A 23,429-nucleotide genomic window follows, 5' to 3' on the forward strand; every position below is an offset into this window, starting at 1 on the left:
TTTTGGAACAGCCATGGAATTATTTTTATCGACTATCTTGAAAAAGGAAAAATTATAACAGGAGCATACTACGCATCATTATTGGACAAGCTAAAGGAAGAAATTTCGAAAAATCGGCCACATTTGCAAACAAAGAAAGTCTTGTTCCACCAAGACAACGCACCATCTCACACCTCAACAGTCGCCATGGCGAAAATCCACGAATTGCGGTTCGAACTGCTTGACCATCCACCTTATTCACCGGATCTAGCACCAAGCGACTTTTTTTTGTTTCCTCAACTTAAAACTGCGCTCGGCGGCCAGAGATTTTCGTCAAATGAGGAGGCAATCTCTTTCGTGAACTCGTATTTTGCAGACAAAGACGCCAAGTACTATTTGGAAGGGTTGCAGAGATGGGAGCATCGTTGGGAGAAGTGTGTGGAGTTACAAGAAGACTATGTAGAAAAAAAAAAAAAAAAATTTTGAAAAAGTCGCGTGCATCATGGTTAGGTCGGTTATTTATCGGACAGCCCTCGTATTTATAGAATACGAACGATCGGTAGCCCTCGGCACAATGAAGACTGAAAGGCTAGCCAGTGAAAAACGCTGCTCCCTTCCTTCCTTTTCCTTCTTATCGGCAAAATATGTGCACAGTGAAAAACGTGGTGAGAACGCAGAAATCAGCCATCTTTGCTTTGTTTTCATTTGAACAATGTTGCCATTGCCCAATACGCATATATAGTTTTGAGCACATCTTTGTTTTCAATTACAATTTTTTACAGTATAAAATATCAAAACTGAAAACAAACTATTAAAAATAGTTTATATATTTATAAATAATAGCATTCGACTCTGATTTTGAGTTATTTTAAGAAAATTTCAAACATATTGAACAGATTGAATTATAAAAGTTGATCATTACTACAGTATATCGATATTGGCAACCCTGCGTTGTGAGAGAGCAATCAGCTGCGGCAAAATCCAACTGTCGCGGATTCTCACGTCATCCCACAACAAAGAGAGAAGGGAGTAGCGTTTTTCACTGTGCAGTTACATTGCGCGCCCATAAGATAGGCCGTGCCAGCTGACTCGGGCCACGATTCTGCGTTTTTGATATGCTGTTTACAATGCTTACGACACGACACGACAGAACGACGGTGAACTGAAAATGGCGTTGTGCATCTTACTACATGAACATTCGTAAGAATGCAGCAACATAACAATGGCCGGCATGTACACAAGACAACGCAGTTGTCCATTTTGCATGTATACAATTTCGTTGTGGCCATACTAATACCTTTCACTTCAATGAAATTTTAATATTTTGTTCAAAGTGAAATTTTTTATGCAAAAAATAAGTAAATAGGTATATATTTTTGTTTTAAATTATCAATTGTTATTACAAATGATATAATACAGCTGTAATAGAGCTATTTTATGCTTTTATTTGTAAAATAACGTCAAGCTTGTAAGAGCTGTGAATAATTTTACATTTTACATATTAGTGGCATCATCACTCTTCCTCATCTCTCTATCTTCCATTCTACTGTCAACTCTACTGTCGTCCTACTGTCGTTGGCAAATATAGGAGAATATTGAAGTTAGCGAGAACGACAACTGTCGTTGTAGTCGTGTCGTCGTCAAAATAACAGTGTCCATAAGAACGTGTGTATTTTAATATTTGACAGATGTCGTTTGTCGTCTGTCGTCGTATTGTATTCAGCACTTGACTGGCTAGCCTTTGAATGCTATCATACCAGTGGCTATGGGAAAGCAAAACAGTCGTATGCAAACACTTGTTCAAGCAATACCACGCCGCGCTATTTCAAATATACAGTGAGAGCTAACAATGTTTATGCGCGAATGGGAAGAAAATTTTTTCTTTATAGAAAATTTGGATGGAAGAGCACAATGTCTTATTTGTTACGATTGTTGGTCGCAATTCTAAATTTTGTTTAAGCCGACATTATTTCTCTTGCCATACAAATTTTAATTTTTTTACTGGAGGTGAGCGGAAGCTAATGCTTTTGCAATTGCAAGCAGAATTTTTTTTTAATTCATTGCAAATGATAATAATAATGATACTGAAACTGATAATGGTAAAAATAATAATAAAGATATTGATTTGCCTTTAATAAAGGCATCTTTTACTGTTGCGTTGGCTTTGGCAAAGCAGTGTCGCCCATTTGAAGATGGCTTTTTTTTTTCTTAAATTTGTCTTCAAAAGTTTAGAAATGTTTTGGTGAAAAAGGGCAAGAAGTTTTGAAAATCATAGAAAAAGTACCTTTATCTCGTCGTACCGTCACACGTAGGACTGAAGATATAAGCAAATTCATCCACTCTGAGACTAAAAATAGATTGCTAAATTGCAAATATTTTTCTCTCTGTTTGGATGAGAGTACTGATCTAAATAGTATTTGCCAACTAATAATTTGTGTAAATACCGTCGATCAAAACCTTCAAACTTTCGAAGAAATTTTTGATGTTATTGCTTTGCATAGCAATGTAACCGGTGAAATTTTATACAATGTTTTGGTTGAGAAAGTCTTCTGCTTCGTTGATAAAAATAAATTAGCCGGAATTTGTACGGACGGGACCAAAGTAATGGTGGGATCGAAAAAGGGCTTAGTAGGGCAATTATTAAAAAATCATTTCAAGGTTCTTTTTTTTCATTGTATAATCCACCAGCAAGCGTTATTCGCAAAAGGTGATTATTTGAAAAGGGCAATGAATATATCAATAAAAATTATAAATAAAATTAAAGGGGGCCACAACTCTTTAAACCACCGAAAATTCAAAACGATTCTTGGGGATCTAAAAGCGGAATACGGTGACGTACTATTATATACTGAGGTCCGTTGGCTAAGCCGTGGGAGAAGTCTTCAGCGCCTGCTCGAATGAAATCTTAACATTTTTTGAACAAAATATGTCTGCAGATAATGGGGATTTCGATTTAGAACTAAAAAAACAAAAATTTTTTGTATGATCTAGCCTTTTTGTGCGACATAACAGAATTATTCAATGAATTAAATTTACAGCTTCAAGGAAAACACAAGATAATAACACAATTAGTAACCACAGTAGACCATTTCAGCCGGAAAATTCAAATTCTAATAAATGAAATAAAAAATGGAAATTTCGAATGTCAAGAACCGATTCTTAATCGACTTCGACTACTGAAGATCGATTTTGAAAAATCGATTATTTAACGAGAAAACTCGATTCTCGAGTAGTATCGGAATCGAGTTTACCATCCCTACTGGCCGCCATCGCGTGCACATTAAAATCTCCGCACAATAACCACCACAAAAAAAAATGATTTTTTTTCCATGTAATTTATATGTGAAATCGAAAATGTCGATGAGGCACCTCTTAATATTAATAAAGGGTGATTTTTTAAGAGCTTGATAACTTTAAAAAAAAAAAAAAACGCATAAAATTTGCAAAATCTCATCGGTTCTATATTTGAAACGTTAGATTGGTTCATGACATTTACTTTTTGAAGATAATTTCATTTAAATGTTGACCGCGGCTGCGTCTTAGGTGGTCCATTCGGAAAGTCCAATTTTGGGCAACTTTTTCGAGCATTTCGGCCGGAATAGCCCGAATTTCTTCGGAAATGTTGTCTTCCAAAGCTGGAATAGTTGCTGGCTTATTTCTGTAGACTTTAGACTTGACGTAGCCCCACAAAAAATAGTCTAAAGGCGTTAAATCGCATGATCTTGGTGGCCAACTTACGGGTCCATTTCTTGAGATGAATTGTTGTCCGAAGTTTTCCCTCAAAATGGCCATAGAATCGCGAGCTGTGTGGCATGTAGCGCCATCTTGTTGAAACCACATGTCAACCAAGTTCAGTTCTTCCATTTTTGGCAACAAAAAGTTTGTTAGCATCGAACGATAGCGATCGCCATTCACCGTAACGTTGCGTCCAACAGCATCTTTGAAAAAATACGGTCCAATGATTCCACCAGCGTACAAACCACACCAAACAGTGCATTTTTCGGGATGCATGGGCAGTTCTTGAACGGCTTCTGGTTGCTCTTCACCCCAAATGCGGCAATTTTGCTTATTTACGTGGCCATTCAACCAGAAATGAGCCTCATCGCTGAACAAAATTTGTCGATAAACACATTTCGAACCGAACACTGATTTTGGTAATAAAATTCAATGATTTGCAAGCGTTGCTCGTTAGTAAGTCTATTCATGATGAAATGTCAAAGCATACTGAGCATCTTTCTCTTTGACACCATGTCTGAAATCCCACGTGATCTGTCAAATACTAATGCATGAAAATCCTAACCTCAAAAAAATCACCCGTTATAAAGAGCTCAGATTTTACCAGGACTTGTTTTTAGTCATGTTGAATGAGATTTTCATGGTAACTACGAAAAATAAAATATAAACTAATTTTTGGCCCACCTTAATATATATACATATCTATATAATTACATGTTCATGTGTAAAAATATAATAAAATAAAAATTAAGTTTTTAAACAAATTATAATACATAAAAGGTAATAAACTAAAATCAAACGAGCGCGCCGCGTTACAAAAATCTAATTAATATAACCTAATACATAATTCGGGCGCGATCGGGCAAAAAACATTAATACAACGTAAAATCGGCAAAGGAGAAAAACTGGAGCACACAAGGCATAACATACCAAAACCTTACTTTCCCCCAAAAAACCCCCTTGAGGCGAGATAAAGTAAGTGTATCGTTTTTCATTTCTATTTATTATATGTATGTACATATGTATTATAACAAACGGATTTATATTTAAGATAATCCGTTTGAACGGTACAAACCGAGAAAAATTTAATTATATATATCATCTATATATATAAAACAGTAAAAACCAAAAAAAAAAATATATATACATATACATATATTTTATTTGCCTTTTTGATTACCCCAGTGTTACGAACACACGTAACAAGCTAATTTAACAATTTAATTTCAAGTATCCACTTACAAGATTTTCCGCAATACTCCTTCTGTTCCTCAAAACAGTAAGCAGTATATCTAAAATAAATAAGCAAAAGGCACAATAAAAATACAAGAAGAGAAATTAAAGACATAATAAATTCGAACATACATGCATACATACATACATATTAACTAGTAACAAATCCGAATAATATTATACGAAGTTAAAACTAAAAACACAAAGCATAAAGAGGTGAACACTTGCGCATGGTGAACTCTCTTTTGGATTCGTAGAGCGCCTACAACAACAGAAGAACGTAAAAGCAATACAAGCAATAAAAATACAGTAGAACTCCAATTATCCGAATTAATGGGGACCGGGACCCATTCGGATAATCAAATATTCGGATAATCGGATTTTTTTTTTTTAAATTGCCATTGGAGAGAATAAAAGTTACGTTTTGATATTACACTATTTTTTTATTGAATTAAATGAAAGAAACATGAAATTTTCACAAGTTTTAAATATAAATAAAATGTACTTATGTACAAGTTTAGAAATAAAAATCATTGTTTTTTAAACATCTCCGTCAATGTAAGCTGTTTTGCGGTCTTCACCGTTTTCGGGCAGCCAGGTCACGCATTCGCTTGACGGTGAGCAGTTGCAAGTGGTTACACTCGGGCTGACGCTCCATCCACTTCAAAGCAGTCTCGAGGCCGGCAAATGCTTCACTAGCTGATGGTCCAGCGTCTACTTCAAGATCAGCAGAAAGTTCTTCTTCCACTTCCACTTCAACATCTTCTCTCACACTTACAACAATTTCATCGTCATTGAGAATTTGAAAACCAGGGTTAGACGTGTCACAAGCCATCCACTCTCCTACATCTTCAACACTTACTTCTGTACAACCAGGAATTTTTACAATCATTTTTCTTATTTCCTCTAGTGACAACGCATTTTCATCATAATCATCCTCTCCATATTCTTATTTCTCACTGGCTTCGCGGGGGGAAGAATAATAGCGCACTTAGACTTTTTTTGGACAATTTTTTGTGATTCGGATAATCGGCGATTCGGATAGTCGGAGTTCGGATAATTGGAGTTCTACTGTACTTGAATATACATACCAGAGAACGTCTATCATAGAGAAGGTTCACGGCGCGAAGAACGTAAAAATATTTTTGGCTAACTCGGTCGCGATGGTCCAGTTTCACCACATACAAATTATGAGCGTGTTTCACCATATTTAACAGCGATTGAGCGGTTTTTAGAGTCTATGAGCAATAACATGTTAAAGTAAATAAAAGAGAACCAATGCAGGGCAATATACATACAAGTGTATTTATATGCAGGTGATTTCTGGTAGGCGGAGAAGTTTCTGTATGCTACATACATATGTATGACTTTTTCTAAAGCTAACATATACAAATATGTACATATGTATGTTCGCTCTTTTGCTTATATTCTTATATGTTTATATGCAAACATGTGTATTGGTATGAATTTTTTTTGTGCTTATTAATGAATACATGTCCAATTTGAATATATTTGAATTACATAAATTACTTTTTCAAAGCAATATTCGTAGTTAATGCGAAAATAAAGCCTATTTTATAATTATTTTTTGAATATATCAAAACATACATACATATGTATACTTCCTAACATATGTATGAATATATATAACAAACTATCATAATATTATTAAAAAAAATAAATAAATATTACAATTGTGATAAATGTACATTAACCGTAAATTTTATCATTCAAAACTTGTATGCACATGTATCATGACCATATGTGTTTATGTTCGCTTTCGCGAATTCAAATCATATTATCACTTATCAATAATATAACATGTGCGCGCTGCTCATACAGAGAACTTAAAAGTATAGAGAGACACTTATATGTACATATGTATGTATATTTGTATACACTTCCGAACAAATAATGCACAAGCATACAAACATATGCGTACACATGTGAACATGTCACCAACAAAAAATTGAAGCATTGTTCTACAAAAACAACAACTGCTCAAATAGCAGAAGCATCAAAAGTCAATATGGCAGCCGAATTGGCGAAGCCCAATTGTAGTAAATTTTTCAACAAAAACGATTTCATTCATAAATGCAGGCGCATATGCCACAAGCGACCTCGCTTCATTCATATAAACAGACGCCGTAACATCTCCCCGAGCATGCCTTTGCCTACAAGCGTCTTTTCGCGACGATGGCAAAAGCTAAAAATTGTCAATTCTAAAATAAGTATTTTTCCGTGGCTCGCAAAAATCTGCGTCGACATATGCATACATATTTACGTTAGTTTGTTGTCGAAGCAGTTACAGCGGCAAGGGAAGCGGTAACAATCGGCGATCCACTGTATATTTCTTTCATGCATAACCAAACCATAATTAGGACAACGCAATGTAAGTGTCAATGGTGGTGCTGATGGTAAACGCTTGAAAAGCCACGGTGAGTACGCGGGTTCGAATCTCACAGAATTTATTTTTAATTTTTGCCTTTTATTTTATGGCAAAAGTTAAAAATCATAAATTGAACATCTTCTGGTGTTTGTTCAAAGAAAGAAGTGAGAAAAGTGGCAACATAGGAGTTGTCGATTTATAATATTTGTCTAAAATATTTTTCCGTGACAAAAATCTGCGTCGATATGTATTCATGCTCATACGTATACATACATACATATTTACGCACGTTGGCCGTGAAGCTGCTACAGGGGCAAGGGAAGCGGTGACAATCGGCGGCCATTCGTTTATTTTTTTCGGCACAGCTTGGATTTTTTACCAATGTTGTGACAAAGAAGATGCGAAAAGATGCGCGCGGCACTTGTTATTATGAATGTATGTATGTACATATGTATGTGGCTCGCATTTGCCTTCGTAAACATACAAATGTGCCAAAGAAATAATATACATACATATGTATGTGTCATAGAAATTCTATGGGTACAAATATGGAAATGATTTACATACATACATGCGAGGGCATACGAATAAGTCCGCAAACATAAAAAAGTATATATATGTATATATTTACACACATATATAGTATACAACATATCAATTATATTATACAAGGGTGTTCGAATAAGTCCGCAAACAAACAAAAAAAAAGTATATACTCGTATATACTTATATACATATATATACACACATATAAAATATGTTACTGCGTAACACGACATACGCGTATTTCAATAAAATAATCGGTAATCCGGAAATAAAAACTCTTATTTACGTAAAAGAGTTTTCGGGTTTTTACATTCATCTGAATTTATACTGAAAAATTCACCTTTATTAATTTATTGATTCTAAATGAGCACAGACTCTAAAGATTCTAAATCTACTCAATTTTTAAAAATTCCGAAAATGATTTCCGATGACAAAAGTCCAAGTACACCTGCAGAAGCTACACGCTCGAAACAAGGTGCTACAAAGCAAAAAAGGGGAAAAGATATTTCTTACGCTAAATTCATTTCTGAAAGTGACAGCTTAATAAGATACTGCACTCGATTTTCATCTTCACCGATTCAAGATAACTCTGAATCGGTGCTAGAAATCAAAAATCAAAATATTGACAATTTCTGGACACGTCTCCAATCTGCATATGACGCGATAGTAGAAACTGACGACTCAGATCTACCCGAAAATTCCAAATCCTCGGCTTACGCCAAATATGAAAATTGCCTTGACCAATATGAAGAGGCAAAAGCCATGATCTCTGATCAATTGAAATTAATTAAAGCAATTTCACTTACTCCACAACCGAGAGTAGAGCTGCCACAAATTCAAGGCCAAGAGGCGAGTTCAGGCATTCACCTTAAAGTGCCAGCATGCGATACAGAAACATTTCACGGAGGTTATGAACAATGGCCGTCCTTCCGAGACATGTTTACGGCTGTGTACATAAACCATCCTAGATTATCACAAGCGCAAAAACTGTATCACCTCAGATACAAAACCAAAGGTCAAGCAGGCGTAATAGTCAAACAGTTCGCATTAAATGACTACAATTTCAATTTGGCTAGAGAAGCTCTAAAAGAACGATACGAGAATGAAAGAATATTGGTCGACCAACAAGTCACCATATTAATGAACTTACCAAAAATTCAGAAAGAAACAAGTGAGGAGTTCATAAAACTTCAATCCACTGTTTCAAATTGTTTGTCGGTTCTATTGATACAGAATATTCCCACAGACAATTGGGATCCCATACTGTTAAACATATGCTCCACGGCATTACCGGAAAAATCTTTGCTTCTGTGGGAGCAATCGCTCTCATCACGAAGAAAATGCCCAACGTTGCAACAGATGAAAGATTTCATAACTACCCAATACCAAATTGTGGAAAGGGTAGATAAAAAGACGGTCAGAACCAAAAACGTTCAACACGACCTAAATCAAAGTTTCATTAGACCCCAAGCTAGTAACAACAACAGTTTAAACAGAAGCTTTTTTAAAAACCAATCGTTCACATCTGAACAAAATAAATTAACATCATGCGAACAGTGTAAAGGAGGGCACAAGCTAAAATCTTGCGAAAAGTTTAAAAAATTTAACATCAATGAAAGGAACAACTTTGTCAGATCAAAAAGGCTCTGTACAAACTGTTTGTCCCACACACACAATCTCAATAATTGCGAAAGCAAATTTAACTGCGTATATTGCCACAAAAGACATCATTCTATGTTGCACTTAAATAACTTTCCCAACACACCTCAAAGTAGCGCTTTCTCAAAAAAATCCACGGGTTTAGTTGCAACCGCAACTCCCGAAACACAAAATCCCGAATTTTTCCAAGAGACACCATGCTGCTCCAAGGCATTAAAAACTCAAACGCTGCACAGTGAGATCCAAAGTATGGTACTATTACCAACAGCAGTCGTCTCCATCGAACACCGAGGAGAACTGTTTAAACTCAGGGCCTTAATAGACCAAGGATCACAAAGATCATTTATTGCGTCTAGGGCACAAAATAGGCTACAACTGCCTACAAAATTAGCCAATTTTGAAATTACGGGAATGGGCGGAAGAGTAGTTCAAAACTTCAATAAAATCTGCCCCATTACCCTAATTTCCCCCCAAGCGGATAAGCGCATTCAAGCAGATGCAATAGTCTTACCCAAGAATGATAGAATATAAGATTACGACGACCGCCATTACGAAACGTCATAGTTCCGTGTTGAGAAGAACAAGAGAGAAAAACTGTCAAATGGCTTGCAAATTGTAAACAGAAAAGTAAACACTTTTGTAAATTCGCAAAATATTATTAATTCTTTCGATTTTAATGAAAAGTTTTAGTGAAGCGATTGAATATTGTTGAGTGAAAAGATTTGAATCATTTCTAAAGAAATATATCGGCCTATTGATAATAAAATTGTCTATTAAATTGTGATTCAAATAGAGAAAACGTTTCTTGTGTTGTATATAAATATATACATATATTATAAGTTCAGATGTATGTATAAAGTGATCTCTGCATATTAAAGAGGATTTAGTATTAAATATATCATTTCTTTTGCAAAATAACACCCATTTTTCGGCAACTTTTAAATTGCATAATAATTATTACAAAAAGCCACTGCACATTTCATTTTAAAAATTTAATATATTTATGCTTAGAAATTTAAATAAATACAACAGTACACTTTCACTGGTTTTCTTCATTTGAACAATTTCCACACATGCTACTCTATTTATTGTGGATGTGCCTAAAACTACTTATATCTTTTCTCGCAACAATATTCTAAACATTCCACTGAAATTTTTCCTGCAAAGACGAATGAATTAATTTTATTTTGGGAATTTCCAAAAGTTGTCTGTTTACAATTTGTATGCATTTCTATGCTTGTTCTTCTCAACGCAAAACTGTTACGTCACGAAATTGTTGCACAATGTATTTGTTTTTGTAAGAATTGTCATGAGCTAAACCGACAAAAACTAATGGTAAACTAGTGTCGTAATCTTATATTCTATCATTCTTGGTCTTACCGCAATTCACGAACATGCTTCCAAGCTATCATATAAATAGCAAGCATTGGCAAAAGGTTACACACCTAAAGCTAGCAGATCCCAACTGCAACACCCCCGCTCAAATAGACCTTCTATTAGGCAGCGACCTTATATCACAAATTATAATAGAAGGTGTTGAAAAAATTTCGAAAACACTTCTGGCGCAAAATACCATTTTCGGTTGAGTCCTAAGTGGACTAGTTGCGGAACCAGTCACAACAATGACAACTCAAGTTCAGGAAATCTCAAACGAATACCACAATTGACAATTAAGGAAATTTTGGGAGTTAGAAGAACTTCCCCCCCCATTACAATTACAACGCCCGAAGATCAGTATTGTGAAGACTTTTACAAAGCCACAACTACTAGAACAGGAAATGGTCGGTACGTCGTACGACTACCATTTAAACAACAATTTCCAGATACACTCGCCATAGGTCACTCTCGCACCTCTGCAATACAGCAGTTTCTAAGTATGGAAAAAAACCTACTTAGAAAAGGTGAGCTCAAACAACATTATGATGGTGTCTTACCTCCATTTAGACCACATGGAGGAAGCAAGCCCATGCGAAAAAATCATAAAAGGCAAATATTACTCATTCTACTTGCCACATCATGCAGTAGTAAAGCCTGACAAAAAAACCACAAAGGTTAGAGTTGTCTTTAATGCCTCGAGATCCACTAGCTCGGGGAATTCCCTAAATGATATTCTATTTACGGGACCCACACTCCAACCAGATTTAATGCTCCTCATATTAAATTGGCGTATATACAAATACGTATTCAATGGGGATGTCGAAAAAATGTATCGACAAATAAATGTTCATAAAGATGATCAAGCTTTCCAACGGATTGTTTTCCGAAAATCTGCCAATAGTCCACTACGCGACTTTAAATTTAAAACAGTTACCTTTGGCGTAAACTGTGCCCCATATCTAGCCATCCGTACACTCCACGAACTGGCAGAAGACACAAAGTCAGAATTTTCTCTGGCAACAAAACTCTTAAAAACACAAACGTATGTAGAAGATATCTTGTCTGGGAGCCACAGCCTCTCACAAGCATACGAGTCCTTATCACAAGTGATAAAGGCCCTCAACACCGCAGGGTTTCCCCTAAAAAAGATCACAGCTAATCACCCAAATATCTTGAAGAATATACCAAACGACAATTTGTTGGATACTAATTTCCTTATATTCGAAAAGGAAAGTGCAACAAAAACACTGGGCATCCAATGGAATGCGATATCGGACCAATTTTCATACACGACTGAGTCCATATCCGCATTATCCGCCAATACAAAACGCCAAATTCTCTCCTCTGTGGCAAAACTTTTCGACCCCGCAGGATGGCTTTCGCCAATTATGATACAAGCGAAAATCCTGATTCAAGAATTATGGCTAGACGGAACTGACTGGGACGAACTAGTGAAACCTCTTCGCTTAGAAAGATGGTCCCAGTTCGCCAATAATCTGACCGACATTTCGCAGATACAAATTCCACGGTGGGTAAACTATTCCCCCGAATACAAAGTGGAACTACACGGCTTCTGCGACGCCTCTGAAAAGGCATATTGTGCCACTATATATGTGCGCACACAAAGCGATATTGCAACTACAAGCCACCTACTAGTGGCAAAAGCAAAAGTTGCGCCTCTAAAAACCATAAGTCTACCACGACTTGAACTTTGTGGCGCTCTGCTACTAGCAAAGCTAGTTTCCATGATGCAGACCCACTCAAACATGGCAAAATACAAATTATATCTATGGTCTGATTCCGAAATAGTTCTAGCCTGGTTAGAAAAGCCACCACACGCGTGGAAAACCTATATTTCTAATCGAACGGCGCAAATACTTGACCTAGTAGGATCACCCACATGGCGACACGTTGCCAGTACTGACAATCCTGCTGATCTAGGTACCAGAGGGTCCAAACCCCTGCATCTCGCCACCACCACTCTATGGTGGAATGGCCCCCGGTGGTTAACAGAATCTCCCGATTCCTGGCCACAATCGCCAATGCGCAACATAATTGCCCCCGAAAGTGGAAAAATCGACACCTACCACACAATATTGGATGATAACGACATCCTTGAACGATTTTCATCGTTCCCCCGAGCACTCAGAGTAGTCGCCTATATTCTCAAATTTACAGAGCGACTCAAGCTTAAGGTAAAGGGAGCAACTTGCACCCAATGCGATACATTGACGCACCAAGACTTACAAAAAGCAAAGGTCGCTCTTATCGCATCAACCCAAGGGCGCTATTTCAGCCGCGACCTGGGGTTGCTAAGAGAATCGAAGCCAATTGACAAAAAGAGCTCACTCTAAGTACTAAACCCATTTATAGACACGAAAGGTCTGCTTCGTGCAAACGGCCGGCTTGCTAATTCCAGCCTTACGTATAACGAACGCCACCCTATAATCATACCTGAGAAGTCTCCATTTGCCACATTATTCCTGAAATACATCCACATATTAATGCTACACGCCGAACATCGCCTCATGCAACATATGGTACGACAAGAGTATTACATCCCACGTCTAAAGCCCCAAATCAAGAAATGCATTTTCATGTGCAAGGTCTGCACTATGCACAAGCAAAAAATGCGAACGCAGATTATGGCAGCACTTCCACCTGAACGCTGCAATTTCGCTCTGCCTTTCACCACCACAGGTGTCGATTTTGCTGGGCCTTTTCAAATAAAGGCGTCCATGCTAAGATCTCCCACTCTCATGAAAGGCTATGTGGCTGTCTTTGTATGTTTCACGACAAAGGCAGTCCACCTTGAGCTGTGCACTAATCTGACCACAGAGGCTTTTCTCGCGGCATTTGCTCGCTTCGTCGCTCGACGTGGCTTCCCATCAAAAATCATGAGCGATAATGGCAAAACATTCATTGGAGCTCAACGAGCCACAGAGAAACAGTTCGTGGATTTCTTTAAACAAGTATCACCTGACATCGTACAAAAGTACGCCCCCCAAGGTATCAATTGGCAATTTATACCCCCAAGCGCTCCTCATATGGGTGGTTCAAATCTCACTTCAAGAAGATAGCTGGCAGCTACAAATTTAGTTATGAAGAATTCATTACATTATTAACTAAAGTCGAAGCCGTTCTCAATTCACGGCCCCTCACGTTTCTCTCGCAAGATCCCTCCGATTTAACAGGGCTAACTCCAGGGCATTTTCTAAAAGGAGTACCCATTCTGGCCACACCTGAGCCAGGCGTTGAGTCGCTATCCTTACTAAATAGATGGGAAAGAATTAAAATTCTCCATCATAATATCAGGCGCCGATGGAAAGAAGACTATATCAAGGACCTCCACAAGAGGTATCGATGGAAAATTACAGAAAATGCGCCAAAGATTGGAGATTGTGTCCTGATTCAGGACGAGTGTCTCCCCCCTACCGAATGGCGGCTCGGCCGCATAGAGAAGCTTTGCCAAAGCTCCGACGGTCATATTCGTGTAGTCGATCTCCGTACTCAATCCGGGAAGATAATACCGACAGCCGATAACATCGAAACGTAAATGAAAAAACATTCATTCACCACACTCATCTCTACAACACCTACAATCCACATCACACATAACTACATTACCACTGCATTTTTCACCTCAACCAAAAGGGAACAAAAGGGGCGGAGAAACAAGTTCGTCACTTTTTCTTACTTCCTTTTTTGCGATCCGCTGATATAGCCGTGCGATTCAAGCCGATCTCCAACGTTTGCAACTTTTTGCGTATATCCAGTTTTTTAAAAGAAAAGAAAGTATTGTTATTAAAATTTTTTATAAATGCTCTAAGCTCTAAGATTGTAAAAAACTCCTGTGTAATAAAACGAAAGTGTGAAATTCTTGCGGAATTGTTGTGTTCTCTCTTTGTGCTAACACTAAAAACGGTGAGTGCGAGGAAACTAATCGAAAAGTACAAACAAGCAATTGGTTCTTTGGGTAGAATCAATTTACGTTATTCAAAAAAGTCTCCTTCTGCTTCAATACAGCTTTTTGCACGGTCCAAAAGCATGTCGAAGGAGTGTTTTAGCTCGTTGGCCGGTATGGCCGTCAGTATGCCGGTGCAAGCCTTTTAAATGGCCTCTACGTTTGTATAACGCTTTCCTTTCATGAGCAAATGCATTTTTCTAAAAAGAAAGAAGTCGCATGGTGCCATATCAGGTGAATACGAGGAGTGGTTAATAGTTGAAATGTGATTTTTGGTTTCGGTAAAAGTTTTACCAATTTTAAAACAAAATTTAATGTTGGCTCTTTGTTGGAAACTCATTTTCGCACCGATAACATAAACATACTGACCCTTAAAACGCAAAAACTTCATTTCCAATCCGAATAGTGTCATGAAATTCTCACTGGCCAATCGATAAAAATAGCAGATTTAACGCATATAAAGATGGCGACACCAGGGGGCGCTAGATTCAAAAAGTCCTGTTTACTTTAAAAAACTCTTTGTACATACGGTACATACGACCTACAAAACTCTTATGTATAAAAGTTCGAGAGAATACTTATGTATCTATCTTCTCTTGCAGCTTTAAGACAATTTTTCAAAATGACTACCACATCGGCTGACATTTATAAGATATAGTGTCTAAACCAACGCAAGATGCTATGTTATAAGAAACACATCGTGTGAACACTATTTTGATCTGATTTATACGCAGTACTTTACGCTCATTCCACTATGGCTTTGTTGAAGAACAACATTGTATATCTTGTTAAAACCCTCAAAATACTCCAGGATAGAGAGGTATTCGGTAATTTTCATGGCTTCTGGTCAAATGATGAAAAGGGTTGACAGAATTTATCTTTGTATAGGAACAAATAATTCTACAACAGAGAGATTAAGGAATTAAACTGACTTCCAATTTTTATTTTTACTAAAATTTGGTTATTATTCTTTCCAAAAAATTGCTTGAAATAAAACCATTAACTCCTCTGCTTTCCCCGGCGAGTATTGCGTCGAATACTTTCAGAGCTGGAGTATTTTTGCCCATACGTACGGCATAACCCAACCAGTGCAGCCGCTGTCTTTTGATGCGCTGTTAATGTATATCTCATACAGCTCATCCCTCCATCGAATGCGATATTCGTTGTGGCCAACGCGCAATAAATCTTCCGCAGAACCTTTCTCTCGAAAACTCAGCGTCAACTCAACAGATGTTGTCATCTCCATGCTTCTGCCCCATATAGCAGGAGGGGAATAATGAGTGACTTATAAAGTTTGGTTTCCGTTCGTCGAGAGAGGACTTTACTTCTCAATTGCCTTATTTTGCATTAGATTTCCAGGCTGACATTGTTGTTGTTGTTAATGCTGGTTCCAAGATAGACGAAATTATCTACAACTCCAAAGTTATGGCTGTCAACAGTGACGTGGGAGCCAAGTCGCGGGTGAGAAGACTGATTGTTTGATGACAGGAGATATTTTATATTGGCCTGCTATACGAACTTCTTCTACATGGTCGAGCAATAGAACATACACACGTGTAAAACACTGGAAACCTGTCTTCCGTCTATCAGAACATGATCGATCTGGTTGGTATTTTTCGATCCGGAAACAGCCAGGTAGGTTGATGATTTTTTTTATGTTGGAATCTAGTACGACAGATAGCCATATTTCGGACCCCAGCGAAGTCGAGCAGCCTCGACTCATTTGGTGATGTTTCCTCTGGAGGCTGAATTCACCGACTATTTAGCCAAAGATACCTTCCTTGCTCACCCTTGCGTTAAAGTCGCCAAGCACGATTTCAACGTCATGGCGGGAGCAAATTTCATAGGTGCGCTTCCAGCGCTTATAGAAGACATCTTTGGACAAATCGTCCTTCTCTTCCGTCGGATCGTGGGCGCAAATCAGAGATATGATGAAGATCTTCGAATGTCAGTACCCGGCGAGTCGCCCTCCCACCACAAATCCCACACCAAATTTGCGCTCCTTCGTCTGGCCACTTTTGTAAATGCTACAAGAACCTACTCGCCTCAGTCCTTGTCCCGACCATCGCATTCCTTAGAGGGTGGTGATGTCAGCCCTTATTTTCACGAGGACAACAACCAGCTGGGCAGCGGCACTTTGCCAATTAAGAGACTGGACGTTGCACGTGCATGCCTTTAAATTATTATCCTTAGTGCGTTTGCCATGGTCGTCATCAAAAGGGAGGTTTCTCTTCCAAGGCTGCTTGTTCCTTTTCATTGATGACGTGTTTTTACGTGACGGGTCCCGAACCCTGCGCACAACCCTGTGGAGGGGATGATTCAGCTTCTCACTTTAGCTCGCCTTCAAACGGATGTTTTCTGGCTACCCAGAGGATACTTGGTTAAAGACCCGAAGTCGTGAGCTGCTTGAGCCAAATATAAAAGAATCGTTTCTGTCCACTCCCAAGTGAATGGCAAGAGAGAACTTTCCTCACTTGCGTGAACTTCTACACATGACTCCCTATCCATTCGAAATTGCACAATTAAAAAATAACATGTTCAATTGGTTTGTATGTAAATAAAACAATATGTCTTTGGGGTCTTTTAACGCCCTAGAACTTCAAACATAGTTCAATTTTTTGATTTCAAACCGAAATATAAGGATTTGAGAATTCTCTAAGAAATTTTGAAAAACCTAAATTTGCAAAATATAACTTTTCTCTGACCAGTTTCATTTCAGTACAAAAATGCTCGCTGAAAATGGCATATTTACTTTTAGTATTTCGATATTAAGTAATTAAATTTGAAAACTAAAATTTAAACTTTAACAAGTAAGGAAGGGCTAAGTTCGGGTGTCACCGAACATTTTATACTCTCGCATGATAAAATGATAATCGAGATTTCATTATCCGTCATTTACATATTTTTTTAAACGTGATACCTCAGCTCAAATACCGTATTTGTGTAAAGTTTTATTCCGCTATCATCATTGCTTCCTAATGTATATATTGTACGAGTATTATACAGAGAAGGCATCAGATGGAATTCAAAACAGCGTTATATTGGAAGAAGGCGTGGTTGTGAACCGATTGCACCCATATTTCGTACATATCATCAGGGTGCTAAGAAAATATTATGTACCGAATTTCATTGAAATCGGTAGAGTAGTTCCTGAGATATGGTTTTTGGTCCATAAGTGGGCGACGCCACGCCCATTTTCAATTTAAAAAAAAAGCCTGGGTGCAGCTTTCTTCTGCCAATTCTCCCGTAAAATTTTGTGTTTCTGACGTTTTTTGTTAGTCGGTTAACGCACTTTTAGTGATTTTCAACATAACCTTTGTATGGGAGGTGGGCGTGGTTATTTACCGATTTCTTCCATATTTGAACTGTGTATGGAAATGCCCGAAGGAAACAACTCTATAGAGTTTGGTTGACATAGCTATAGCAGTTTCCGAGATATATACAAAAAACTTAGTAGGGGGCGGGGCCACGCCCACTTTTTCAAAAAAATTACGTCCAAATATGCCCCTCTTTAATACGATCCTTTGTGCCAAATTTCACTTTAATATCTTTATTTATGGCTTAGTTATGACACTTTATAGGATTTCGGTTTCCGCCATTTTGTGGGCGTGGCAGTGGGCCGATTTTGCCCATCTTCGAACTTAACCTTCTTATGGAGCCAAGAAATACGTGTACCAAGTTTCATCATGATATCTCAATTTTTACTCAAGTTACAGCTTGCACGGACAGACGGACGGACGGACAGACAGACATCCGGATTTCAACTCTACTCGTCACCCTGATCACTTTGGTATATATAACCCTATATCTGACTCTTTCAGTTTTAGGACTTACAAACAACCGTTATGTGAACAAAACTATAATACTCTCTTTAGCAACTTTGTTGCGAGAGTATAAAAAGTTTGAATATTGCTAAATGGAATACAATCATGCAAAAAAACTAAAATTATATTATTTTTAAATCATGTAAAAACAGAATTAGGTCACGTAAATAATATACAGATCAGAGATCAGATAAGTGTATCAACAGTAAACCTGAGTAGCCCTTCATAAATTATAATAGTATCGTGCCTTCTATCTTTGAATTTAGTGACAGTAATACGTAAAGTAATTTACATATACTTCCTACAAAATGGGCTTCTTCTTCTGTTGTTTATCTGCATATTTAGTTGTAAGTCATTTTCGGTATTAATTAATAACAATGTAAATAAATTGTAAATATATTTGTGTTTATATTTACTTTTGTAAAATTGAATTCAACATATAATTACTTGTAATTCTCTAGCATGTTTTATGGACATATCTCCTATTCATATTAACGAGTCCGAGTTGTGATTGGTGGAAGCGTACTGCCTAGGAATTAAAAATGAAATCAACCCTCTACAACTTTCATAAATAAAAATTTGCGCCGCCTCCAGTGATTAGCCAATCACAACTACCTAAATATGTCAACCCATCAACTAATTCATATTGTTGCAAACATATGTATATAGTTATAAACATATATACATGTAAATTTACATTATTTTATGCACACATATTGAAGTGAATTAATCTCTTCCAAAAATAAATATACTCCCAAATAAAGTACCCACCTCTGATATGTCTAACCTGCACACAGTTTGTATCAATACTATAATATCCAAAAGAAATCGCATAACACCTTTAATTATAACAGTTGTAATAAATGAAATGACCGACAATTTTCGGTAAAAAGGATAGGATTCTATAATATTCCTAACATATTATATTAGAAGCTTTATTATTTATTATTTATTCATAATAAAGTAATATATTTGGTTGTCAAAAAAGTCTTGCGGTATTTTCGCTAGTTGGCGCTGAAAGCGCGTAGTTCTAGTTTTATTCGTCGCATCGGGTCATGCAATACCTTTTTCGAAAGCTCATTTCACGCGCTAACACGTGTTTGATTGATTGTCGTTTCTTTTAGGTCGTTCGTGAGTTATAGCGTCGCAAACATGAAGCAAAATAAAGAGAAAATACGGCATATTTTACAGTACTACTACGATAAAGGCAAAAATGCATCTCAAGCCGCCAATAAAATTTGTGCAGTTTATGGACCCGATACAGTTTCCATTTCCATAAAATCGCTGAATTGGTCCAAAGAGACCGGCATAGTAGCAGCCGTAGCATTGGTCAAGAGCTGGGCATGAGTCATCAAAAACTCATTTCAATTTCAATAAAAATAAAACAAAATTCAATAAAAATACCGCAAGACTTTTTTGGACAACCCATTATAATAAATAATAATAAAATATTAGAAACTGCGTATATTACCGATAAATTTTCCACTAAAATTTCGGAACTGCTAAATGAAAACTGCCAAACAAGTAAGGAAGTGCTAATTAGCGGGACATTTTATACCTTCGCAATTTCCAAGGGACAAAGCGGGGAAGTACTTTCAGGTGTTGTAAAACTTTAAAATCACTATGTATCGCGTATATTGATTACAATATCCTTTTACTTTGCTAAAGAAGGCGTTTCTATGCTACTCGTATTATGTGAAAATAATTCACTCTGGGGGTGTTTGAGCTGAATAGATGACAAGTGTTTTTTTAAACACTGAAAAAATGAGAAAAAGAAAGCATTTGAAAAAAAGCTTTTTAAGACTTATATCATATTAAATAACGCTCATTTTTAAACTAAAATTAAATATTTTGTATTGTATTTTATGACATTTATTTTAATATTCTTTAATCATCAATAGATTTCCATGATACGTACGGTAAATTAAAATCTCCCAAAACAATCATGGAATCAGTATTATTAGCCATTGGGAAAACATTATTTACTAATGAAGCATGCTGCATATACTCGTATACAGATATGTCCGAGTGAGGCGCTATATAAAATTAAGTTAAGTAGATATGGCCACTATCAGCACAAATACGAATGCACTTAAATTCTACTTGCATGAAGTCTGCATGCGGAACATAGACTTCTTCAGATGGAATGGACCACCTCCTTTTCTGTTCAGCCGGTCATATAAAGATTTCGAATTCTCTGTTGAATATTTCATTATCAAAAATGTGAGGCTTTAGCCAAGTTTCCGTGAAAGCAATGATTTTAAGGTTACAATGAGTACAAATCAGCAAGTTTTGTATTTAGACCCTAACATTTTGATAATAAATAATCAGCGAATCATTGTTAATTAGTTTTTTGTATCCACGGGATTTCTTGGCATTTTAGTGATAACTACAGGGACTTATCACGTTTGTGCTCGAATTCGCGCACAAAGACCCCAGATGGCCGAAATGAGTTGTCAAGTATCAAGTGAAAATAGTCAGCGGATACGTCGACCTTAAACGACGCATTATCCCTGTTGTATTTGAAATTAAATTTACGGATGTCGGTATTTACCGCTTTTAATTTCGGCAAGATATAACTTTTTATATCATCGACTGTGATATCCGCAGCAAGTCTCGAGATAAAAATTGTTTTTTCTCCGCGGTATTACAACTAAGTTTTTATTAGCTGACGGAGGTATTTGGAGGCTAATCTTGAGAAGTTTTCCGCTTACCGTGTTTAAGAACAGTTTTCTCTGTGTCCTGAGTAGATAGAACCTTCTTTTCCTGAGGACAAGGATATGAAAGATTGATAATAGCGCACTGGAAATTTTTTATTTGCGTTATTTTTTACAGACGATGCGTTACAGATTTACTAAGCAAAAGCCTGATGCCAAACTTTTACCAAAGAACGTAATGATCTGAAAAAACTGCGATAATGATTCCAACTAGCTGTTTTCGAGCCAACAAATTGGGCAAGCATTTTGCTAGAATAACGAAAATCGTTAAAGGTAATATATGCGGGCAGGAGTACTTTGTTCATTGACAAATTTTCGCCATTAAACTATATTACAAGGTGGGTTGCAAAATAAACAGGTCGATTGTCCGGTGAGAACTTCATGACATTTCATCGATTAGAAGTGAAGCTATTGCATTTTAACCGTGCGATTATGTACTGCGATACAGTCGCAAGTCTCTAAATTTGAGATTTTAAGTTAGAGACAAATTTTGAGACTTGAGACGATTTTGCTATTCTGTAAGTGACAGTCACAAAATCTATTACATTTCATTATTCAGAGATGTTTTTACACTTGAATGATAATAAACATGTCGATAACAATTATTAAATTTTCTATAACATAGTCAAAAAACATAATTATCAATAAAAATAAATATATATGTTGACTTTGTTTCATAATATTTACGAAATTTAGGTAAAATTTATTTATTTTTAACCTTTTCGCGTTTGAGTTGCTTACAAAATATAAAGAACCCACAATCGATTAATATCTATGATGATCTCTATTCAGTATATTCAAAATGTCGGACAAGAGTTCTTTTTAGTTTTGTGACCTGCTAACTACTAGGTCTCAATATTTTGAGACTAACGCTAGAGACTGTTTAGTGAATAGTAACTAGTCACAAATTGAGATTTTGCCTCAAATTACTCAAATAGAGTCTAGAGACTGGTTAGAGAATCCCGCTATTAGTGTCAGTATGTTTGTGTTATCGGTGTGAAAATGAGCCTCGAACAAAGAATCAACATTAAATTTTGTTTTAAAATTGGCAAAACTTTTACAGAAGCGATTCAATTGATGAAACAAGTTTATGGCGATGATTGTCTATACCGTAGCAGAGTGCACGAGTGGTTTCAACTTTTTCAAAGTGGTCATGAGGACATAAATGACGATCAACATGTGGGCCAATCAAAATTTGTGATCACTGGAAATTCCATCGAAACTGTGTTTGAATTCATCAAAAATCAGCCGAAATCATTGTTGAAATTCATGTAAATGGAATTGAACATCTCCAAAACATCGATTTGTCACATTTGAGCTTGCGAAAGGTATGTGCAGGGTTTGTTCCGCACAAATTGATTGACGACGAAAAATTGCTCAGAATCCAACATTCGAAGGACGATTATTTTACCAAAAAGCATATTTTAACTACTAACCACTCCTCGTATTCACTTGATATGGCACCGTGCGACTTCTTCCTTTTCAGAAAAATGCATGTGCCCATGAAAGGAAAGCGTTATGCAGTCGTAGAGGCCATTCAAAAGGCTTGCACCGGCAGCATGAAGTTACGGAAACAAATGCACAATACGGTAAAACATAACATTTGTACTTCGGATTTCAGTTAAGAGATTTCTGCAAAGAAAAAAAGAAATTGATGACGCGTCGTTTTGGAGGTGTTCGTAGCTCTCGGCACGAAACTTGCACTGATTCAGAGACAATAATTTAATTAATAAGCAATCTGTGCGTTGTGTCACATTATTTGCAATTGGTTTTGGCGGGAAGAAGGCTTAAATATTTTCAATTGTTTAACAAAAATGTATGTAAAATATTAGTAGTTATTCAAATTGACCTTGAAAATTTATCTTTGAGTACATAGAATTTCATCGATTTATCTGCAGTAGTTTAAGGGAAAATAATTTTACAGTTTTATCGTGCTCTGAAATTCGACCTTCGATGACATTAACAAAAAGCTGAATATTTACAAGCTATTTATATCAAGAAATATG

The sequence above is a fragment of the Bactrocera dorsalis genome, chromosome 2, assembly GCF_023373825.1.
Source record: "Bactrocera dorsalis isolate Fly_Bdor chromosome 2, ASM2337382v1, whole genome shotgun sequence".
NCBI lineage: Eukaryota > Metazoa > Arthropoda > Insecta > Diptera > Tephritidae > Bactrocera > Bactrocera dorsalis.